Source organism: Erinaceus europaeus, chromosome 20 (genome assembly GCF_950295315.1).
Source record: "Erinaceus europaeus chromosome 20, mEriEur2.1, whole genome shotgun sequence".
Taxonomy (NCBI): domain Eukaryota; kingdom Metazoa; phylum Chordata; class Mammalia; order Eulipotyphla; family Erinaceidae; genus Erinaceus; species Erinaceus europaeus.
Genome location: NC_080181.1, coordinates 28,372,946 through 28,397,736, shown reverse-complemented (window position 1 = coordinate 28,397,736; position 24,791 = coordinate 28,372,946). Strand labels below are relative to the sequence as shown.

General features: G+C 42.9%; 2 long non-coding RNA genes and 1 other non-coding gene across 3 annotated transcripts in view; 2 read left to right on the top strand and 1 right to left on the bottom strand.

Moving 5' to 3' along the window:
• Window positions 1-838: 838 nt before the first annotated feature.
• On the top strand, window positions 839-945 carry LOC132535204 (U6 spliceosomal RNA). Its single transcript, XR_009546973.1, has one exon. It is a non-coding gene; the product is annotated as a U6 spliceosomal RNA (small nuclear RNA).
• A 2,752-nt stretch (window positions 946-3,697) lies between these two features.
• LOC132535015 (uncharacterized) lies at window positions 3,698-23,673 on the top strand. Its single transcript, XR_009546798.1, has 3 exons — window positions 3,698-3,736; window positions 8,772-8,878; window positions 23,338-23,673. It is a non-coding gene; the product is annotated as an uncharacterized LOC132535015 (long non-coding RNA).
• Window positions 22,214-24,791, bottom strand: part of LOC132535014 (uncharacterized) — a 37,519-nt gene continuing 34,941 nt past the window's right edge. Inside the window, exon 6 of the long non-coding RNA XR_009546797.1 lies at window positions 22,214-22,314. This is a non-coding gene — a long non-coding RNA (uncharacterized LOC132535014). The remainder of the gene's footprint in view (window positions 22,315-24,791) is intronic.

Genomic DNA, 24,791 nt, shown 5'->3' with positions numbered 1-24,791 from the left:
CTCTGAGGGGGTCTCTCCCTGCTAGGTGAGCGCCCATGGAGATGTGAGGAAGGGGGCTTCTCACTCTCTGCTTCAGTCGCCATGTGAATAAGCTGTCTTTTACTCTTTGAGCTCCCACTGAGATATGAGGATAGGGAAGTTCTCTCTCTCTCTCTCTCTCTCTCTCTCTCTCTCTCTCGGCCTAACATGTGAATGTTCACCGTTTTCTTGAATAAAGTTTAAAATCCCCCCCAAGTCATGCTTTCTCCTCTATTCTTTGTTGAGATTATGTGTGATGGATTATTAAATGTTGGGGAAATAAATGGTCAACCCCCCCCCAAATATAAAACCATCTGGTAGTTGTCTTTTGAGAAGGAATTTCCAAGAACATATGATTTGATAAGGGTTAAAAATTAAAAGTGTGTTGTGTGGCTATAAAAATAGAGTGCTTTTACTTAGAGAGTATTTTGCCTTAAGTGTTTACAGTGGGGTTGCATTCAAAGGCCCAGCGGGTTAAGCCCACGTGGTGCAAAGCACAAGGACCAGTGTAAGGATCCTGGTTCAAGCCCCCGGCTCCCTACCTGCAGGGGAGTCGCTTCACGGATAGTGAAGCAGGTCTGTAGATGTCTTTCTCTCCCCCTCTCTGTCTTCCGCTCCTCTCTCCATTTCTCTGTCCTATCTCACAATGACAACATCAATAATAACTACAACAACAATAAACAACAAGGGCAATAAAAGGAAAATAAATAAATATAAAAAAAAAGTGTAGCTACAAGACAGCCCAAAGGGATCCCAATAGTGTGTTTTATACTTAGGACAGATTTTAGTAGTTTTTAAGGCCCTAAGAAAATAAGTTTATGTGCTCGCTTCGGCAGCACATATACTAAAATTGGAACCATACAGAGAAGATTAGCATGGCCCCTGCGCAAGGATGACACGCAAATTCGTGAAGCGTTCCATATTTAAAAAAAAATAAGAAAATAAGTTTATAAGAATATGAATATAGTTCTAAGAGGTTAAGAAACCATTATTGGCTGTGGTCAGTAAAGTACATCAGAGTGTGAGTGCTGTAGATAAGGAAAGGGCCCTTTGCTGGAGTAGGCACCAAGCCTAGCTGTTTCCTTGACACTTTCATCTCTCTTTATTTCTTAAAGCATAATCACTTCCAGCTCCATTCATTTTGCCCAAAAGGACAGAGTTGACCATCTTTAACTCCTAAAAATAATGTAAATCAAGTATCATTTTTTGTTGTTTATGGACATGAAGAGTTTAGTTACCATACTATATGTTAAAGGATTTATTTAACATACCACAGTTTCTATTCCTTGTTACACTTTCTGGAAAATGTGAATTATGAAAAATAAATGAGGCTATAAAGAACATGAGCTACTCTGGGGAAAAATTAATTGCCAGATACACATGTATTTAAAAATCAAGCATCTCAGTAAAAGGTCAGTCAAAACAAAATTATCAGAACTGGTGAATGTTAGTAAGAAGTAACTTTACTGGGAGTCAGGCGATAGCGCAGTGGGTTAAGTGCACGTGGCGCAAAGCGCAAAGACTGGCTAAGGATCCCGGTTCGAGCCCCTGGCTCCCCACCTGCAGGGGAGTTGCTTCACAGGTGGTGAAACAAGTCTGCAGGTGTCTGTCTCTCTTTCTCTCCCCTCTCTGTCTTCCCCTCCTCTCTCTATTTCTCTGTCATATCCAACAATGACATCAACAACAACAACAACAATAATAATCACTGCAACAACAATAAAAAACAAGAACAACAAGAGGGAAAATTAAAAAAAAAAAAACAACACACAGAGGACACTAATGGATGCTAACGAAAGCTTCATTAGTGGTGAAGCAAGGCCACAGGTGTCTCTCCATAAGGTCGAAAGGAAACAACAGGAGGATAAAAAGGCAACCCAGTAACTGGAAGAAGATATTTACACACACCACATATCTGAAAAGGGATTGATGTCAAATACATTTTTAGAAGTTATGCAGCTCAGAAACAACAAAACCCAAACAACCCAATACAAAAGCAGGTATGCAGCTGGGGAGATGGCTCAACTGGCAGAGCTCTGATTTGCATGCCCGAGGCTCCTGGTTCAAGCCGCAGCACTGCATGGGCATGAATGGTGCTCTGGTTTTTCTCTATATATGTCACGTGAAACTCTCTCAGAAAATGTCGTAAATAGAATAAATGTTAAAAAGTATATGATTTCAGGGCCTGAGTGGTGGCACATCTAGTAGACTGTACATAGTAGAATCCTTACTATGTATAAGGACCTGGGTTCAAGCCCCTGGTCCCCCCTTGCAGGAGGAAAGCTTCATTAGTGGTGAAGCAGGGCTGTAGGTGTCTTTTTCTCTATCTTTCCTTTCCCTCTCAGTTTCTTTTTTAAAAATATTTATTATTTATTCCCTTTTGTTGCCCTTGTTGTTTTATTGTTGTAGTTATGATTGATGTCATTGTTGGATAAGACAGAGAGAAATGGAGAGAGTAGGGGAAGACGGGGGGGGGGAGGGAGAGAAAGACAGACACCTGCAGACCTGCTTCACCGCTTGTGAAACGACTCCCCTGCAGGTGGGGAGCCGGGGGCTCGAACTGGGATCCTTAGGCCAGTCCATGAGCTTTGCGTCACGTACGCTTAACCCACTGCACTACAGCCCGACTCCCAACCCCCCCACCCCAGTTTGTTTCTATACAAAATAAAACCTATTTAAAGAAAGTGGGCAAGAGATTTGAATAAACAACCTTTCTCTCTCTTTCCTCTATTTCTCCTCTTTCTTTTATTTAACTTTCTTTTCTTTCTTTCTTCTTTCTTTCTTTCTTTCTTTCTTACCAGAGCACTGCTCAGTTCTGCCTAATGGTGGTGGTGGTGGGGGGACGTTGAACCTGGGACTTTATAGAGCCTCATGCTTGAAAGTCTCTTTGCATCATAACCACTATGCGATCTACCCCGCACCTGACAACTTTCTAAAGATGTACACAGGGATGTGAAGAAATGCTCCACTGAAACTAACTTATCCTTAGAGAAAAGCAAATTAAAATCACCTTGGGAATCTACCTCACACCTGTGAGAATGGTCCACATCAACAAAATAGGAAGTGACAATTGTTGGCGAGAATCGATTTATTTATGAGAGCAAGAGCCAGAATATTATTCTGGAATATGCAGTACCGGGGATCAAACTCTGGACCCCATGCTTGTAAGCTACTACACCACCCTCCTGGCCACACAAAGATGAGATCATAATGGGAATGACTTACTTTGTAAATATTGCTGGTGTAAGTGACTACTCTTTGGGAAAACTTATAGAAGACTTGCTTATTAATCAATACCTCCCCACCCACCTACCCTGGCACCAGAATTCATGGTCCTAACTGGGTACAAAACCTTCCAGAGTAAGGGAGTAAGGATTGGCTTTTGCCCAGCTTCCCTTCTGGCTAGGATGGTTATGTGACTAAGCTGGCGACATCAGACTATTCCAGATATGAGGTGGTGTTTGAAAAGAAAGGGAGTGTTCCCATTTCCTTCTCTTCATCCACAGATTGGAATGTGGATGCGGCAGGAAATCATCTGGAACCACAGAGGTGACTGGTGGAGTAATAGCACTTCAAGGAAGTGAAGTTCAGGGGCCAGGTGGTGACATACCTGGGTAGAAAAAGTGTGGGACAAGAAAAGGAGAGAGAAAGAGAAACACCCCGATCTACTACTTTGGAAGCTTCTCCCCCCCTGCAGTTGAGGACGGGGTCCTTGCACATGGTAAGGTGTGCCCTCTACAGGGTGTGCCCCTGCCTGGGCCCTGCTTTTCTTGCATATATATAATCTTTGGTTTCTGAGCACCAAACACTGGGGAAAGGAAGTCCTCCAAGTCTGTACATTTTGAGTCAGCACTTGCTAAAAACTGTTGATGAAGAGAGTCAGAATCCCAGCTAAAATGCAATTAATGGGGCTTCTGTGGATTTTTTTTTTTTTAAACTTCCCAGAGCACTGTTCAGTGCTGGCATTCATTGGTTCTGGGAACTGAACCCAGGACCTGGGAGTCTCAGGCATGAAAATCTTTTTGCCACAAGCACTGTGCTCTCCCACACGCCCCCTCCTCCCTGCCCCAATTCTGTGTACTTTTGGATGATTTATTTAAATGAAAGTTGTTTTTTGTTTTGTTTTGTTTTTCTTTCCTGGTTTTGGGTCACAGTTCCTGCTTCTTTGCTTGCTTGTACAGTTTGTTTGAAAGCCAGGTATTGTTCATGTGCTATTATGGGGTGCTGGGGTTTTGAAAAATTCCTTTAGATTTTGGGGGACCTTGGCTGAGCATACTGAGGAGTCAGTCTGAACTATTCAAGATTTGTGCTATAAGACTACAAAGCAGGCCTAAAAAAATGACCTCCTTCTCCTCCTCCTCTCCTTAAGATAAAGATAGACAGATATACACACGAGAGAGAGAGATAGAGAGATAGAGGGAGAGAGAGAGAGAGAGAGAGAGAGAGAGGGGCCATAGTACCAAAGCTTCCTTTAATGTGGTAATGGCTGGGCTTGAACCTGGGTCATACCATGGCAAAGCAGAGCACTAACCAGTTTGGCCCAGCAGGTCTAACAAGATTCTTCCCCACTATGCGAAGGGCTTCTGAGAAACAAGCCCTGTGGCTCATGCTGCCCAGGTCTGTGCCCGCCCATCTTACCATTCTGGCAGATGGCTATGCCGTTTCCATACCCTTGGGAGTTTCTGAAGCCAAGTCTCCCTCACTTTTCCTGGGGGTCTTTTCCCAGCCTTAGGAATTCCCTAGCACCTGCACATTAAGCAGTCAGGTGGCAGGGAACACCCCACTCGCAGCCCCACCTAGCCCTCTCTCTTAGCAGTTCTGCTCAGATACTTTGCCTCCCAGAGTTTTCACCACCCTGCCTTGCTAAGCTCTGATCCTTGTCTCCTTCACTTAGTGTGAGGGCTGGGCTCGATTTGGTTTCTCCCTGCCTACCCAGTGCAGACTTCACCACAGCCCCCAGAAGCAAGCTGGTCCCTCCTAGGCTTCCCACTTCCTCCTTCTCTCAGAGGTTCATTGTGCAGTGTGCAAATACATTTGCTCACAGAATTGTCTAGCATCTCATTGTTCAAAGGAGGAGGAAGGTACATTCGGCCTGCTACTCTGTTGTGACTGGAAGCAGGCATCTAATGTTGGCTTTTGGCAAACATTTTCTTTAAATCATGGCTAATGCTAGTCTTTTTGTTTTTATTTCAATATTTCCATTCATATTTTATTTTATTATTATTATTTTGCCTCCAGGGTTATTGCTGGGGCTTGGTGCCTGCACTACGAATCCACTGCTCCTGGAGGCCATTCTTTCCCTTGTTGTTGTTATGCTGTTGTTGTTGTTGGATAGGACAGAGAGAAATCAAGAGAGGAGGGGAAGACAGAAAGGGGGAGAGGACACCTACAGACCTGAGAGAAAGACACCTGCAGACCTATTTCACCATTTGTGAAGTGACACCTCCCCCCTGCAGGTGGGGAGCCGGGGACTTGAACTAGGATCCATGTGTGCTTAACCCGCTGTGCTACCACCGGCCCCCTCAATTCATCTTTTTTTTTTTTTGAAACTTAAAAAATTTTTTAAAAAAAATTTATTTATTTTCCATTTTGTTGCCTTTGTTGTTTTATTGCTGTTATTGATGTCGTTGTAGTTGGATAGGGCAGAGAGAAATGGAAAGAGGAGGGGAAGACAGAGGGGGGAGAGAAAAATTGACACCTGCAGACCTGCTTCACCGCTTGTGAAGCGACTCCCCTGCAGGTGGGGAGCTGGGGGCTCAAACCGGGATCCTTACGCTGGTCCTTGTGCTTTGTGCCACATGCGCTTAACCCTCTGCTCTACTCCCCTACTCCCTCAATTCATCTTTTTAATAGTACTTTTACAGAGCACTTTTTTTTTGTTGTGTTTATTCATAAAGTCACATGGGTTTTCTTTTCCTCATTTATAAAGCTAATGACTTACTATGTTTGTATTCTTGGAATGAACCTGCCTTGGCTGTATGCCATTTCTATATTATTGGAAAAAAAATAAAACATTTAAACAGCCTGGCAGGTGCCATTGTATTTACAGGTGTGAGGTCCTGAATTTGATCCCTGGCATTGAATATGACAGAGTGATGCTCTGTTTCTCTCCCTCTCTCTCTCTCTCTCTCTCTCTCTCTCTCTATATATATATATATATATATATATATATACTTTATAACTAGCCAGTTAGTGAAATTATATATATACACAATAAGAGCCAGGCTACAGCTCAGGCAGTAGAGTGCACAGGTCACTATGGGCAAGGGCCTGGGTCCAAGCTTTCAGCCACCACGAGGCAGCACCACACACAGGAGGTGCTTTGCTAGCAGTGCTGTGAGGTCTCTCCTCTTTTTGTCTCTCACCTATCTACAAAAGGAAAAAAAATAAATAAAAAGGTCTAACAGGAGTGGTAGAATTGTGTAGATGCAAAACCCTAGCAAAACTCCTGGCAGTACAAAAACTACATCCACATGGATATATTACCCAGTGAGCAATGTGATGCTAAGGTTTTAGGATGACAGTTGTGTCAGGTTAGGGTCAAACTCTCTCGATGGTGACATAGTAGGGAGTACAGGCTGGCCTTTTAGAGCATTCCCTTTTATACTGAGAAGCCTCTCTCTCTATCCTTCCTTCTTTTTCTTTTTTTGTAAAATTTTTTATTTAGTTTCCCTTTTGTTGCCCTTGTTGTTTTTTAATTTTTATTGTTGTTATAGTTATTATTATTGTTATTGATGCCATTGTTGTTAGATAGGAGAGAAATGGAGAGAGATGGGGAAGACAGAGAGGGGGAGAGAAAGATAGACACCTGCAGACCTGCTTCACCGCTTGTGAAGCGACTCCCCTGCAGGTGGGGAGCCGGCGGCTCGAACTGGGATCCTTACGCTGGTCCTTGCGCTTCGTGCCACGTGCGTTTAACCCGCTGCGCTACGGCCCGACTCCCTTCTTTCTCTTTCTTTCTTTCTTTTTTTTAATTGCCACGAAGGTTATTGCTGGGGCTCAGCCAGCACTATGAACCTATCATTCCTGGTGGCCATTTCCCTCCCCCCTTTTTTTTTAATTGGATAGAACAGAGAGAAATTGAGAAGGGAGGAGGAGATAGAGAAGGAGGAAGAAAGATAGAAACCTGCAGACCTGCTTCACCACTTGTGAAGCATCCCCCACCCCCTGCAGGTGGGATGCAGGGCTTGAACCCAGGTCCTGTGCATGGCAACGGGGTGCACTAAACCAGGAGCACCACTGCCAGGGGCCCCCTGCCCCAGGAAGCCTTCTTTCATTTTGATGCCTTTCTGTTCACATATCAGATTGCTTGAAGTACCACGGAGTACAGTTTAATTTCTCTCCATGCTCCCCGGCCGCCGCCCCACGAGGGGTTTGGCTGAGGTGTCCCGCCTGCACAAGTTCCCATTGGACTTTCTCTTTTTCCCCCCTTCCTTTTTTATTTTTTTGAAAGCCATAGTTTTTTAAAAAATTATTTACTTATTCCCTTATTGTTGCCCTTGTTATTTTATTGTTGTAGTTATTATTGTTATTGATGTCGTTGTTGTTGGATAGGACAGAGAGAAATGGAGAGAGGAGGGGAAGACAGAGAGGGGGAGAGAAAGATAGACACCTGCAGACCTGCTTCACCGCCTGTGAAGCGACTCCCCTGCAGGTGGGGAGCCAGGGGCTCGAACGGAGATCCTTACACCGGTCCCTGCGCTTTGCGCCAAGTGTGCTTAACCCGCTGCACTACTGCCCGACTCCCTTCCCTCTTCCTTTTATCCAGATAGAGGGTGAGAGACAGAGAGGGAGAGATACAGAGTGAGAAGAAGAGACACCACAGCACTATTCCACCTGCAGCACTGCTTGTGAAGTGTCCCCTTGGCATGGTGCTCCCACGTGGTGACTGGGGATTCAGACCCAGGTCTTCAAACCTGGCAAAGTGTGTGCTCTACCCAGTGAACCAGCTCCTAGCCATCTCCCTTTCATTTTATTCTTCCCCCTCCAGTCTTTTCTCTCTGTGTATTTCATTTTTGGAAGGCTCTCATTGCTATGCTATCAGGCTCACTGACTTTTCCCATTGCTGTGTCTGAGATTAGTGATCCCAGGTGGTCTATCTGCATCTCAGACTTTGTCGTTTTTATTCTGGAAGTTCACACTATTTAAATACCTCCTATGCCTTTAAAAAAAAATTTATTTATTTATTCCCTTTTGTTGCCCTTGTTGTTTTATTGTTGTAGTTATTGATGCCGTTGTTGTTAGATAGGACAGAGAGAAATGGAGAGAGGAGGGGAAGACAGAGAGGGGGAGAGAAAGACAGACACCTGCAGACCTGCTTCACCACCTGTGAAGTGACTCCCCTGCAGGTGGGGAGCCGGGGGCTTGAACCGGGATCCTTCCGCTGGTCCTTGCGCTTAATCCACTGTGCTACCTCCCAACTCCCATCCCAACTCCCATATCTCCTGTGTCTTTACCCACAGAGCCAGTCATCTCTCTAGCTTTCTGAACATATAAGATGTAGTAACAGTTTCAACATCCTTGTCCACAAATTCTAGATTCAGTATTATTTTGGGGCTTTTGATGGGAGGAGGGGGTCATATTTGGCCCTTTCTCTTGATGACAAATGCTTTTATTTATTCTTTAGCAATAGCAATATTAATAAGCTAGGGACCAATCAAGTTTTAAATTGAAATAATGTCAGTTTGCAAGACCATACCTCTTCAAGTAATGTGTTACTGCATTACTTGTGATTTCTTTTTATTATTGTCACCCAGATTATGGCTGGGGCTTGATGCCTGCACAACACTTACACTACTTCTGGCTAAGGCGATGTCACAACAGCTGTCTGACAAGGTCTGAGCATGGTAGGGGCCTCTGCAAGGTGAGAGGCCCCGGACTGAACTGAAACCACTCCGCCTTTTTGTTCCATTAATCATGTTGTTAACATTGGATGTTATTGGCTATTTTATAAAATGTATTGTTTTTTTCCAAATTACACCTGACAAAAAAGAAATGGGGAATACTGTTTAACAAAAAAAAGACCAAACCCTTAAAAACCCCCAGACTAGAAGAGGTCCAAAACATAGCAATTGGCCAATTATCAGATAAGCTGTGAAGGAATTGCTTGCCCCCCCCTTCCACCCTTATCACCCTGGTACCTACACCCCAGGCAGAAAAGTTTAGGGGCAAATATAGAGAGCAGTGGGTTCTTCCCACGGCCTTGGGTAGCTTATAGAATAGGGAGTAGACTGTTAATTTGCTTCATAGAAATTGACCTTTTAGAAACAATAGATACTCCAGGAAGCTTGCTTAGGGATAATCAATCATGGTTCAAACTAAAGCAAAAAGTAACCATAAGAGCTCAGTGAGTGCTAAGTCACAGCATCAAGGCCGTTTCTATGGAAACAAGAAAGTTTCATTTACAAAATAAAAAAGGGGTAGATGGCGCAGGCGCCCCCATGTGAGCTCCTTGACGTTGGTACCAGCATCGCAGGAAGTTCAGCACAGCTGGACTCTCCAGGCCAAACTGAAACCATCTTACCTTCTGCCATGTATAGGGCTTGGGATTAAACTTTGTGTGGTCTTAATAATCTTTACCCATGGTCAGGCTCAGAGCTTGACCAATAACAAAAGTAATGAGAAAATCTGCACTGCACTCTGCAAGACTGATCACAATGGAGTAAGCAATATCAGTAATACAGAATTTTTCAGAAGACTCCAAAAGGAAGAATTGTTTTCCCCTTTGTTTATACCATATTCCCCCTAAAATACAGAGAAAGACTGGTGGTGATTCTCACAGTGGAGGGGCCACCTTACCTAGCATAAATAATAAATGGAAAGTTCTGATACCTGCCTACATACAATGGGCCTTTTAATCTACCACCCACCACTCTGCTCCCACTTCCTTATACAGGAATAGTACATGAGAGCCTAGGTCACATAGTGAGCATACACAGAAGACAAATTTCAGTTAGAAATCTTAACTTTATGGTCAGGCCAGCACCACCTTGGTGCCTTTTCAGTAAGGAACAAAATGAAACTCCTTGATCAAACAATGGAACAAATTTTATGAAAAATGGGGCTGTTCAATTTGTTTAAGACCCTAGAAACATAACAAGTTTGAACTTTCTATGAACCATTGGCTTCTGAAGCATAGGGGCAAGAGGATGGCATAAACGTACACGATGGGTAGACTATTAATCTTAATCAATAGGGCATCTGCCTAGCACACAGGAACAGGAATAACAAAAGACATAGAAACTGTGATATGATCTCTAGGGAGAAAAATACCCCCCCGGAATGTAAATAATCCACGAAGCAGGAAATATTCCCTACCTGTACTGTTCTTACTTGGTGATTTTTGTTTTAATAATCAAAGCCTTGGTGATGTTTGTATTAGTGTGACCACAGCCTTGGTGATTTTTGTTTTAATGATCTAAGCCTCATGATACTATAAAATAAAGTTCTGCCTGAGCATGGTAGAAGTGCCTCTCTCCTGCTCTTGAAGCAGTTGACCTGGTCTGCCTCTCAATTCTTCCTGGTCCACGCGGACGCCCCTCCTTTAGGACCCCTGAGATCTTTTGGGGCTGGCTCCTGGCACACTTCCATTTTCCCCCCTTACTTTTTCTGATAGAGTCAGAGAGAAGTAAAGAAGGAGAAAGAGAGACACCTGCAACTCTGCTCCACTGCTTGTGAAGATTTCCCCCTGCACGTGGTAGCATGTGCACTCTACCTAGCCCCACTGGTATTTACTTATTTATTGGATGCAAGATATGGTGTAGCAGAGGAAGCGACTTGGACGCCTCCTGTTGGAGATAGCTCCCCCTTGTGGATGCTGTGAGCAATGACAGCAAGGTGTCCATCCTTCATGGTTGAGGTCAAGGCTTGTCACCACTCAGCTGGGGTCTATGGCTCAGGTTAGAGACATGGATAGGAACTAGACAGGAGAGTCCTGTGGGAGAGATGGAGGTCCTAGCCTGAGGACAGGTGATCTCAACGTGGGCAGGACCTCATGCATACATAATACCACCACTGAGCAACCTTCCTGGACTATATCATTCTTTTATAGAGAGATAGAGATAGGCAGACAGATAGACAGACAGATAGAGACCACAACCCCAATTCACTCTTGATGATGTCCCTGGGGCTCCCATCTGTTTCTAGGGCTCAAACCCAGGGCCTCCCATATTAAGGCATATATTGTACTAGATGAAATATCTTCTGAATCCTGTATTCATTCATTCATCTATTCATTTAAAATGTCAGTTTTTTAAAATTTATTTCTTTATTGGGGAATTAATGTTTTACATTCAACAGTAAATACAATAGTTTGTACATGCATAACATTCCCCAGTTTCCCATTTAACAATACAACCCCCACTATGTCATTTATCATCCTTCATGGACCTGTATTCTCCCTACCCACCCACCCCAGAGTCTTTTACTTTGGTGCAATACGCCAATTCCATTTCAGGTTCTACTTGTGTTTTCTTTTCTGATCTTGTTTTTCAACTTCTGCCTGAGAGTGAGATCATCTCATATTCATCCTTCTGTTTCTGACTTATTTCACTCAACATGATTTTTTCAAGGTCCATCCAAGATCGGCTGAAAAGGGTGAAGTCACCATTTTTTACAGCTGAGTAGTATTCCATTGTGTATATATACCACAACTTGCTCAGCCACTCATCTGTTGTTGGACACCTGGGTTGTTTCCAGGTTTTGGCTATTACAAATTGTGCTGCCAAAAACATATGTGTACACAGATCTTTTTGGATGGATGTGTTGGGTTCCTTAGGATATATCCCCAGGAGAGGAATTGCAGGGTCATAGGGTAGGTCCATTTCTAGCCTTCTGAGAGTTCTCCAGACTGTTATCCACAGAGGTTGGACCAATTTGCATTCCCACCAGCAGTGTAGGAGGGTTCCTTTGACCCCACACCCTCTCCAGCATTTGCTGCTGTTACCTTTTCTGATGTATAACATTCTCACAGGAGTGAAGTGATATCTTATTCTTCTCTTTATTTGCATTTCTCTGACAATCAGAGACTTGGAGCATTTTTTCATGTGTTTCTTGGCCTTCTGGATCTCTTCTGTGGTGAATATTCTGTCCAAGTCCTCCCCCCATTTTTGGATGGGGTTATTTGTTGTCTTGTTGTTGAGTCTGGCAAGCTCTTTATATATGTTGGTTATTAAACTCTTATCTGATGTATGGCATGTAAAGATCTTCTCCCATTCTGTGAGGGGTTTCTTGGTTTGGGTAGTGGTTTCTTTTGCTGTGCAGAAGCTTTTTAATTTGATGTAGTCCCATAGGTTTATACTTGCCTTAGTCTTCTTTGTAATTGGATTCGTTTCATTGAAAATTCGTTTCATTCGTCTTTAAAATTTATGTGGAAAAGAGTTCTGCCAATATTTTCCTCTAAGTATCTGATAGTTTCTGGTCTAACATCCAAGTCCTTGATCTACCTGGAATTTACTTTTGTATTCGGTGAAATACAGTGATTCAGTTTCATTCTTCTGCATGTTTCAACCCATTGTTTCCAACAGCATTTGTTGAAGAGACTCTGCTTTCCCCATGTAATAGTCTGGGCCCCTTTGTCAAAGATTAGATGTCCATAGGTGTGGGGCCTCATTTCTGGGCTCTCAATTCTATTCCACTGGTCAGTGTGTCTATTCATGTTCCAGTACCAAGCAGTTTTGATGACAGCGGCCCTATAATATCGTATGAGATCTGGGAGTGTGATGCCTCCGGTTCTATTCTTTTTTCTCAAGATTGTTTTGGCAATTCTAGGTCTTTTCTGGTTCCAGATAAACATTTGTAGCATTTTTTCTATTCTCCTAAAAAATGTGCTTGGGATCTTGATGGGGATAGCATTAAATTTGTAGATGGATCTGGGTAATATATTCATTTTGATAATGTTAATTCTTCCAACCCATGAACATGGAATATCTTTCCACTTCTTTGTGTCTTTTTCAATTTCTTTAAGTAGTGACTCATAATTTTCAGTATACAAGTCTTTCACTTCTTTTTTTTTTTAAAGCTTTTTTTAAATATTTATTTTATTTATTTATTCCCTTTTGTTGCCCTTGTTGTTTTATTGTTGTAGCTATTATTGTTGTTGTTGGATAGGACAGAGAGAAATGGAGAGAGAAGGGGAAGACAGAGAGGAGGAGAAAAAGATAGACACCTGCGGACCTGCTTCACTGCCTGTGAAGGGACTCCACTGCAGGTGGGGAGCTGGGGTTTGAACCAGGATCCTTATGCCGGTCCTTGTGCTTTGCGCCACCTGCGCTTAACTCTCTGTGCTACAGCCCAACTCCCCAAGTCTTTCACTTCTTTGGTTAGGTTTACTCCTAGATATTTTATTGTTTTTGTTGCTATAGTAAAAGGAATTGATTTCTGGATTTCAATTTCTTCTAACTTAGTGTTTGCATAGAGGAACGCCACTGATTTTTGAATGTTAATTTTATAGCCTGACACCTTACTGTATTGCCTGATGATTTCCAAAAGCTTCTTGCTGGATTCCTTAGGTTTTTCCATGTATGCTATCATGTCGTCTGCAAATAAGGAGAATTTGACTTCTTCTCTTCCAATCTGTGTCCCTTTAATTCCTTGCTCCTGCCTGATTGCTATGGCAAGAACTTCCAACACTATGTTGAATAGTAATGGTGATAGTGGGCAGCCCTGTCTAGTACCTGATCTGAGTGGAAATGCTTCCAGTTTTTCACCATTGAGTATGATGTTGGCTGTAGGTTTGCTATATATAGACTCCACTGTCTTCAGGAATTTTCCATCTATTCCCATTTTTTTTAGTGTTTTGATCATAAAGGGTTGTTGTATTTTGTCAAAGGCTTTCTCTGCATCTATTGATATGACTATGTGGTTTTTGGTCTTGCTTTTGTTGATGTGGTGGATCACATTGATTGATTTACGTATATTAAACCAACCTTGCATGCCTGGGATAAACCCCACCTGGTCATGATGAACAATCTTTTTGATATACTGCTGTATCCGGTTGGCTAGAATTTTGTTTAATATTTTTGCATCTATGTTCATAAGAGATATTGGTCTGTAGTTTTCTTTTTTGGTTGTGTCCCTGTCTGCTTTTGGTATCAGGGTGATGTTGGCTTCATAGAAGCTGGCAGGGAGTATTCCAGTGTCTTCAATCTTCTGGAAGATTTTTAAAAGTAGAGGTATTAGTTCTTCTTTGAAGGTTTTGTAGAATTCATTTGTAAAACCATCTGGTCCAGACTTTTATTTTTGGGGAGATTTTTGATAACTGTTTCAATTTCATTAGCTGTGATGGGCCTGTTCATGTTATCCACTTCCTCTTTACTTAGTTTTGGAAGTTGGTAGGTATCTAGGAAATCGTCCATTTCTTCCAGGTTCTCTAGCTTGGTGGCATATAATTGTTCATAGAAGCCTCGCATGATATGGTGAATTTCTGCAGTGTCTGTTGTGATATCTCCTCTTTCATTTACTATCCAATTTATTTGGGTCTTCCTCCTTTTTTGTTTTGTGAGTCTGGCTAAAGGTTTGTCGATTTTGTTTACTCTTTTGAAGAACCAACATTTACTTTCGTTGATCTTTTGTATGGTTTTCCTATTCTCAATGTTATTTATTTCTGCCCTAACTTTAGTGATTTCTGACCTCCTCGTTGCTTTAGGGTTCCTTTGTTGTTCTTCTTCTAGGTCTTTAAGATGTGCAATAAGGCTGTTTATTTGTGCTTTTTCTTATTTCCTAATGTGTGCTTATATAGCTATGATCTTCCCTCTTAGGACTGCTTTAGCTGTGTCCCAAATATTTTGATAACTTGTGTCTTCATTTTCATTGAACTCTCGAAACATTTTGATTTCTTCCTTGATTTCCTCTTTGACCCAGAGGTTGTTAAGAAGTGTACTGTTGAGCTTCCACATTTGGGGAGTGTTACTAATCTTTTGTTGATTGTTAAGTGTTAGTTTAATTCCACTGTGGTCTGAGAAGATGCTTGGGATAATTTCAATGCTCTTGAATTGGCTGATGCTGTCTTTATGGCCTAACACAGGGTCTATCCTTGAGAATGACCCATGTGTATTTGAGTAAAATGTGTATTCCAGTTTCTTGGGATGAATGACTCTGAAAATGTCCAATAGTTCTAGTTTATCTATCTCTTCATTTAGCTCCCTTATGTCTTTATTGATTTTGATTATCTGTCAAGTTGAGAGAGTGGGGTATTGAAGTCCCCTACTACGATTGTGTTACTGTTAATATATTGCTGTAGCTCTTTCAGTAGAAGTTTGATATATTTAGATGACTTCTCATTGGGTGCATAGATGTTAATAATTGTTAAGTCCTCTTGATTGACTGATCCTCTGAGCATTAAGTAGTGTCCATTCCTATCTTTTTTAATCTTATCTATTTTAAAGTCTATCATGTCAGATATGAGAATAGCTGTTCCTGCCCTTTTTTGTGGGCCATTGGCTTGTATGATAGTTTTCCATCTTTTCACTTTAAGTCTGTGTTTGTCTTGTTGAGTTAGGTGGGTTTCCTGTAGATAGCATATTGTTGGGTTGTGTTTTCTCATCCATCTTCCTACTCTGTGTCTTTTAATAGGTGAATTCAGGCCACTGACATTTATTGATATCAAAGATTGAAGATATTTTAACGCCATTCTTGTAGAGTTTTAGAGTGTTTTGATATATGTCCTATTTGTGGTGGTCTGATTGTTTATAGGAGACCTTTCAGAACTTGTTTCAGGGCAGGCTTGGTGATAGTTGATTCCTTCAACTGTTGCTTGTCTGAGAAGGTTTTGATGCCTCCATCTAGTCTGAATGACAGTCTAGCAGGATATAGTATTCTTGGCTGAAAGCCTTTCTCATTGAGCACTCAATAGATATCTTGCCATTCTCTTCTGGCTTGTAGTGTTTGTATGGAGAAGTCTGCTGCTAATCTTATGGGTTTTCCTTTGTAGGTGACTCTTTGTTTTTCTCTTGCAGCCTTCAGGATCCTTTCTTTATCCTTATTCCTTTCCATTCTAAGTATGATATGTCTTGGTATCTTTAGGTCTGGGTTAATTCTGTTTGGGACCCTCTGGGCTTCTTGAATCTTTATGTCTTTGATGTTGTCTAGACTAGAGAAATTTTCAGCTATTATGGCCTGGAAAATGCTTTCTTCCTCTCCTTCTCTTTCTTCCTCTGGTATGCCAATAATGTGTATATTGTTTCTTTTGAAGTCATCCCATAGGACTCTGTTGTTGTTTTCAGCATCTATTAATCTCTTTTTGAGATCTCTTACTTCTTTTTTAGTTGTCTCTAATTCATCCTCAATCTTGCTAATTCTGTCTTCAGCCTCATAGATTCTATTCTCTCTGCCCTCTACTGTTTTCTGGAGTTCATCTATTTTGTTGCCCTGCTCTGATACTGTTTTAGCTTGTTCAGCTAGTTGCATTCTTAGCTCAGCGATTTCAGCTTTCAGCTCTCTAATAACCACGAGGTAATTAGTATTTTCTTCCATATTCTCATTTGTTGTTCCTGTATTTCTGATTATAATTTTTTCAAATTCTTTACTCACTCCTGTTATTATTTCCTTAGCTAATGTTTGGATGTTGAACTCGTTATTTTGTGCTTCACCCTCTGGAGGACTTTTAGCTGGGCTCTTCTCCTGCTCGATTCTCCAATATTTCTTCTTGTTGTTTTAACCATTTTATATATTATGTTATGAGTTCCCTTTATCAGTACTTTTCAAATTATTGATCACTATTGCCTGGATTGACTTGTGTCTAAGTAAGTTAATTAAAGGGTTCACAGTGGCAGAAGTTAACAGTTGTTTCAATAGTATTTAAATCTCTGAGTTGGAGCTCAGTGGTTTAAAAGCCTCTTTTTTTTTTCTTCCCTGTAGGCTATGGGAGCCTGAGGGCTTTTAAACTATCAAAAGGCTTCAGTTTAATCACTGACTGCTGACCAAGAGATAAAGCAGGGTGTGGCAGAGATAATCCAGTGGTTATGCAAAACAGAAGTTTTGGCATATATTAAAAAAAAAAAGAGACAGGTTCTAGTATGTTCTCAATATTTTGATTGCTAATACCATCAAACAGGAAACTCTACAAATAGATTATGATCTGTCTACTTACAGCAACAAGCCTGAATTAATTGCAGCCACACACAAGAAGAACAGATCTCACAGTCTCCGTGCTGACTGAGAAAGTCCCGTCAGGAAAGGATCCATTTATATCTCACTACATAAATAGTAGTAGTAGTAGTAGGAGGAGTAGGAGTAGTAACAGTAGTAGTAGTAGTAGTAGTAGTAAAAGTAGTAGTAGTAATAGTAGTAGTAGGAGTTGTAGTAGTAATAGTAGTAGTAGGAGTAATAGTAGTAGTAGGAGTAGGAGTAGGAGTAGTAATAGTAGTAGTAGTAATAGTAGTAGTAGGAGTCGTAGTAGTAGTAATAGTCGCAGTAGGAGTAGTAGTAGTAATAGTAGTAGTAGTAGTAGTAGAAGAAGAAGAAGAAGAAGAAGAAGAAGAAGAAGAAGTAGTAGTAGTAGTAGTACGCAACGATTGCCACCTCAACATGCTCACCTCAGACTGTGTCCAGAGACTTCTCGTGTGGAATGACAACCCTTCAGCTTCATTACTCGGGTGAGACCTTTCCTTTTATAGTACACTCTAATTTCATCTCAGGTAGTTCACTTTCTAACAAAGTCCCATAACCTAGATATACACCAGTTTCTGTGAGAGAGAGCTTATGTGCACATGTATCCATAAACTACTGCAAAATATATACCTGAAAGCAGAAGTACACTAGAGTTTGCAGTGATTACCTCCCTAACACTTCCTCTCCACTATTCCAAGCTTGGGATCCATGATTTCTCAACAAATTGTTTGGCTTCCTATGTTAACTCTCTTTTCAATCACCAGGTTCCAGATGCCACCAGGATGCTGGCCAGGCTTCCCTGGATTGAAGACCCCACCAATGTGTCCTGGAGCTCAGCTTCCCCAGAGACACACCTTACTAGGGAAAGAGAGAGGCAGACTGGGAGTATGGACCGACCAATCAATGCCCATGTTCAGCGGGGAAGCAATTACAGAAGCCAGACCTTCTACCTTCTGCAACCCTCAACGACCCTGGGTCCATGCTCCCAGAGGGCTAGAGAATGGGAAAGCTATCATGGGAGGGGGTGGGTTATGGGGATTGGGTGGTGGGAATTGTGTGGAGTTGTACCCCTCCTACCTTATGTTTTTGTTCATTAATCCTTTCTTAAATAAAAAATTTAAAAAAAGTAGTAGTAGTAAAAAACAGGGAAGTGAATTTAAAGTTGTACTGGCCTGGACAGTGGGGTTGCTGAGGTCGGGGTACAGGAGTGACTGGAAATGGGAAGGGGCTGCTGGGGTCTTTCATGTTCTTTTTTTCTCAACCTTAAAGCTGTTCTTTTGGAAAAATATTCCTTATTTTTATTTCTTAATTTTTTGGCCACCAGAGTTTTCACTGGGATTTTACTCCTACATGATTTCACAGCTCCTGGCGGACTTCTACTATTATATTTTCATTTAGTGGACAGAGATAGAGAGGAAAGGGGGAGAAAGAGAGACACCCTGCAGCGCAGGTGGAGACTGAAGGCTCGAACCCAGGTCCTTGTGCACGGTAACATTCCCCAGCCCCCTCACGCCCCCTTTTTTTAGATAGAGGATGAGAGCAGCCCGGGGGGAATTACAGTGGATAAGCACTGGACTCTCAAGCAGGGGGTTCAACCCCTGGCATTGCAGTGCCAGAGTCATGCTTTGGTTCTCTCTCCCCCATAAGTAAATAAAAAAAAATAAATACACATCTTTAAAGTAATAAGATCGTGAATGAGAAGAGAGGGAGTGTGAGACATACAGAGGAGGAGAGACACCCTAGCTCAGCCCAACAACTTATAAAGTTTCCTCGTTGTGTGATGCTCCCATATGGATGGGTGGGGACTCAAACCCAGGTCCTTGGACATAGTAAAGTGTGCGCTCCACTGGGTGAGTTATCTCAAGGCCACGCAAGGCTGCTTCACTTTGTTTTCATTCACCAAGACGTGAAGTTAATGGCTTTGGTGCTTTTTTTCCTGTATGATGTTTCTTTCCTAAGGTGAAAATCAGAGCAGTGTGTGTCACAGAGACATGTAGACCCCATTCTGGGCTCATTTGGAAACTGCCCTGTGGAGGGTGTAGAGCTGAGGCAGCAGTCCAGGCCTGAGTTTAGTTAGCCTAAGGGGACAAAGTCAGTTAACGAAACAAAAACAAAAAAAAAGAAAAAGAAAAAGAAAAGAAAAGAGAGGGCTGGGTGGTAGTGCAGTAGGTTAAGCACACATGGCACAAAGCGCAAGGACCGGCGTAAGGATACCAGTTCGAGCCCCCAGCTCCTCACCTGCAGGGGGGTCAATTCACAAGTGGTGAAGCAGGTCTGCAGGTGTCTTTCTCTCCCCTTCTGTCTTCCCCTCCTCTCTCTCACTTCTCTCTGTCTTATCCAACAACAATGGCAGCAATAACACAACAATAATAACTACAACAATGATAAAACAACAAGGGCAACGAAAGGGAAAAAATAGCCTCCAGGAGCAGTGGATTCGTAGTGCAGGCCCCGAGTCCCAGCAATATCTCTGGAGGCAAGAAAGAAAAAAAAGAAAAGAAAAGAAAGAAAGCAAGAAAGAAAGAAAGAAAAAAAGAGAGAAAGAACTTATTTCAGCTATCCAAACATATCTATGGACACTTATGTTCATAGCAGCAAAATCTGTAATCGTCCAAACTTGGAAGTAACTCAGATGCCCACTGACAGATAAACAGTGAAGAAAGTTGTGACACACACACACACACACACACACACACACACACACACACACACACACACACACACACACTGGAATACTATGAAGCTATTAAAAATAACACACACACAATGGAATACTATGAAGCTGTTAAAAATAAGGAAGACATCTCCTTTGCTTCATCTTGGGAGAAACTTGAAGGAAATATGTGAAGTGAGATAAGGAGAGAGAGGTAGAGAGGTAGAGAGGTAGAAAGGGAAAGAGAGGGGGGGAAAGGAAAGGGTGAATACAGGGAGTCAGGTGGTAGTGCAGCTGCTTAAGTGCAGGTGATGCAAAGTGCAAGGATCAGCATAAGAATCCTGGTTGGAGCCCCCGGCTCCCCACCTGCAGGGGAGTCGCTTCCCAGGCAGTGAAGCAGGTCTGCAGGTGTCTGTCTTTCTCTCCCCCTCTCTGTCTTCCCCTCCTCTCTCCATTTCTCTCTGTCCTGTCCAACAACGATAACATCAATAAAAAAACAACAAGGGCAACAAAAGGAAATAAATAAACATTAAAAAAAAAGAAAAGGGTGAATACAACATTCCTCAGTCATAGCAGAATTTAAGAAACAAGGACAAAAATGGAAAACAGGAGGCAAGACTTGGCCTGGGTGTGTTGTATTGCACCAAAGCAGGTAGAGAGGGCACTGGGGTCCCAGTGCACGATGGTGGAAAATGAAAAAAAGTTGGGGGGTGAAGAGTGTTTTGCAGACACCTATCCTGGGGAGATGAGGAGCTGTGCCCATGTGCCAACAACAGTTCTGTAAACCACTAGCGCCCCCCCCCATAAAATGATATAGAAGAAATAGAAAAATCAAGAGAACCTGTGTCTGTCCAATCCTTGTTTTTTAAAAAATGTTTTTATTTTGGATAGAGACAGAGAAATTGAGAGAGGGGGAGACAGAGGGAGAAAGAGAGATACCTGCAGACCTGCTTTACCACTCATGAAACATCATCCCCTCCTACAGGTAGGGAGTGGGGTGTGAACCAGGGTCCTTGTGCATGGTAATAGAGGCACTACCTGCCAGCCCCTCTCCTGTCCTTTGGAGGGCTGGGGATGAGGCATCTGGCTTCTACTTTAGCCTTAGAGCCTGTCTCTCCTCTGGTCAGCCCTCGGGATAGGCAGAGGCTTTGAACCCGTCTGCTCCCGCCACTGCTCCCTACTCCACCATCTTCTCTGTCCTGTTTCTCTGCCTCCTGAACCTTCCAAAATAACTGTGCAGTTGTCCTCGCTGTCCATGAGCCTATTTTGGGACACTGGCCCAGCTTGGTGGAGTGATGCCACCCAGGAAGGACCCAGCTGTTGAGAGGCACAGGCAGCTCTGGGAGCTGGGGTGGGAGGAAGTCACAGGGATAGGGCTGCAGGAGTCTCTGAGGGGCCCGAGAGAGGGAGTGTGCCGGCCTGGGTTGATGACTGAGAGGAGAAGCTGAAGAGAGGTTGATGAGGACTGGGAGGAGGTTGGGAGAAAGCTCTAGAAAGTCACTGGAGTTAGTAGAAGAGTCAGCAGTTCACAGAGAAAGGGGTAGAAAAGTGAGAAGGGGCACTCCTAGTATTTGGACAGATTTTTTAAAAATCAGTTATTTAATATTTAGTTATTTGATAGGGCCGAGAAGTTGAGAGAGAAGGGGGGGTGTGAGAGAAAGAGACCTGCAGCACTGCTTCACCACTTGTGAAGCTTCCCCCCTTGTAGGTGGGGACCAAGGACTTGAACCCAGGTCCTTGTGTGTGGTAACCTGTGTGTGCTGCTGGAGGCATCCCCACTTGGCTCACCAGATCTTTAACTTGTAAGATGAACCGAGCCACATGGAGAGGAACTGGTATTACACACACACACACACACACACACACACACACACACACACACACACACACACACACACACACACCCTTGCTCCCAATGAAGTAGCTGAGTGAAAAATCTCACTGAAAGCTACAAAAGAAGATCACAAACGAATAACAAGAATACTGGATTTATGAACTGGAAGATTGACCACAATGAAATGAGCAATAAGGCCAGAATCAATGTGTAGATTTAACACAGCTCCTATCAAAATTTCACAGTGTAGTTTGTTGATAGAGGGAAAGTGGTGCTGATTTTCTTCTGCAGGCTTCACTGCTCTGGGCTTTTTCAGACAGACAGACAGACAGACAGACAGACAGACAGACAGACACAGGGTGAGGTGTGGGGGTAAAGGTGGAGACAGAGCAGTGCTCAAGCATCCTCTAGTGCAATGAGGGCAGGGCTGGAACCAGCCCATGTGCAGGCATGCTATCTGGGCGAGCTATCTTTGGGCCCTAGGACAACTGGTTCTAAAGTTTATAGAAACGTATAGAATTAGGATCAAGAGTGGTTAAAAACCAACTGCTGAAAATAAAAATGTAGAAATCACACCAATTCTCCCACTTGCCTGCCTGCCAGTCGCCTTCATGTTGGCATGATTTCCACTGCTCCTGGAAAACTCTTTTTCTCCTTCCCTTTTTCTGCTGGGTTGTCAGGAAAGTTCTATTTTCCTTCGTTTCTTCTTTGTGAAAATGAAAATGTGTCATGACTTGTCTGACAACCCAATAGATAAAAAGAGTGACAGACATCTTCCCTCCACTGTTGTTGTGGCGGTCTGGTGTCGGGCTGCACCGCGGAGAAGAGAGTGGACGTCCAGAGCAAAGGGGGACACAAATCTTTATTATAGGATGGGGGGGGGTTTGGTTCAGACCATGTGGGGCCAGCCGGCAATGGCCGTCCCCACTACCTGACCACGGGGGGAGAGAAGGGGGCGAGATCTGAGAGAGGGGGAGCTGAGAGCCCAGAGAGAGAGAGTGAGGGGGGGGTGAGGGGGCTTTTTATTGGACGACAGCCAGGGGTGATGTGTGGGGCCAGGATTGGTTGAAGGGGGCTCTGCTAGGATTTCGCGGGGCGTAGTAAAACCTAGGGGCGGAGACTGCATCAGAATAACTCCTCAGCAACACTCCACCACCATCACTGGTCACTTCTATCAGGAACATCATTATAACTGCTTTTGTGGGTCTCTCTAGGACCTTGCCCTCACTGTAGAGCAGCACTGGTAGGGACTGTCCCACTCTCTGAAGGGAGGCTGGTCAGCCTACTCTGCTACTCGAGGAAGACTGGTCCTGAAATGAGTGCAGCCTAGAATGTTCCCAGCTGTGACCATGGACTCCAAAGCTCAGACTGACAGGGGCTCAGAGGTTACACAGGTTCCCAGGATAAATATGAATATATATGGCCCTGGGTCAGATTGATGTGGTAACCAGTTAATTGTACTTCTGTTTTCTTCAAGTTTGGGAGCTACTTCCTGGCCTAATCCAGCTTTCTCTTCCTATTCTTAACTCTAGCACCATTTTTCCAGACAAATTTTTAGCCCACCTCCATCTTAGCTATCAAGCTCAAGCAAAAATTACTAAAGTCATGGGCCCCTAGAGTTCCCAGCTTCTTTCTACCCTAAGATCCCTATTCTCATCTGCTCTATTCCTACGTTTTGGTTTCTGTTTATTCAACATTTTGTCCTGCTTTATATCTTACTGCCTTTCAGCCACCAAGTTGCAGATGCTACTATGATTCCATCCTGAACTTCATGGGCAGATGACCTCAGCAATGTGTCCTGGAACCTCACCTCTCCAGAGTGGGGAAAAATCTAGAACCGGAGGGATGCGTCCATCACCTCACATATTCTCTAGTGCCCCCTTGTGGCCAACCCCACCACCCAGCCTGTGCTAATTATTTCAGTTTCTACCGTCACAGATTTGATTTTACCTACCATAATTTATATGATGCATATGTGTACACATACATTTATTAACAGGTATATGCACACAAATGTAAATTCTGTATGTATATTTGGTTTGACTTTATCTTTTTTCCTCTCAGATTGGAGTCTCTCACATGGCAGTGTATGGGGATGTCTGTCTTTTATATCTGTGTAATGAAATTTCATTGTATGAATAAACTCCAGTCTACCCCCCTACTCACAGACATTTGGATGACTTCAGGTGTTGGCATTTTTCCAATATATATATATATATATATATGTATATATATATATATATATATATATATATACATATATATATATATATAGTTTTTTAAAGATTTATTTCTTTTAATAAGAGAGACAGAAAGACCAGAGCACTGCTCTACTCTGGCTTACGGTGGTACTAGGGACAGAACCTAGGTCCTTGTGGCCTCAGGTATACTAACTGTTGTGTTCTAACAAACCGAACCATTTCTCCTGGTCCTTTTCTGAGGAAACTCGAAAGAAGCTGAGAGGCTAGAAAGGTACTAACATTCTGGGCAAAGACTTTTCTGGGGAGTCGGGCAGTAGCGCAGCGGGTTAAGTGCAAGTGGTGCAAAGCGCAAGGACCGGCATAAGGATCCCGATTTGAGCCCCTGGCTCCCCACCTGCAGGCGAATCACTTCACAAGTGGTGAAGTAGGTCTGCAGGTGTCTTTCTCTCCCCCATTCTTTCTACCCTTCCTCTCTCCATTTCTCTCTGTCCTATCCAATAACAACAACAATAATAACCACAACAAAGATAAAAACCAACAAGGGCAACAAAAGGGAATAAATAAATAAATAAATAAATATATATTTAAAAAGACTTTTCTGGGGGAAAGAAGGGGTGACGCTTGAAGCTTCAGGAGGTCTCCAAGGCTCTGGCATGTGACTGACATTCTATACATGTTAGTGGACTCTCGCTCGGTTTGGTAGGATTCTATTTCCCTGGGAACAGAAACAGACTGTTTATAGGACTAAATTAACCATTCTAGAGAAAAGGAAAAAAAAAAATGGGCCAGATAGTGGCACACCTGCTACAGAACACAGATTGCCATGTGCAAGGATCCAGGTTCAAACCTGTGGAAGGGAAGCTTCACAAGTAGTCAAACTGCTGCGAGTGTCTCTCTTCTCTTTCTCCCTCCCCTCTCAATTTCTCTTTGGCCCTCTCCAAAAGAGGAAGAAAGGAAACTTAAATTAAATTTAAAAATGGCT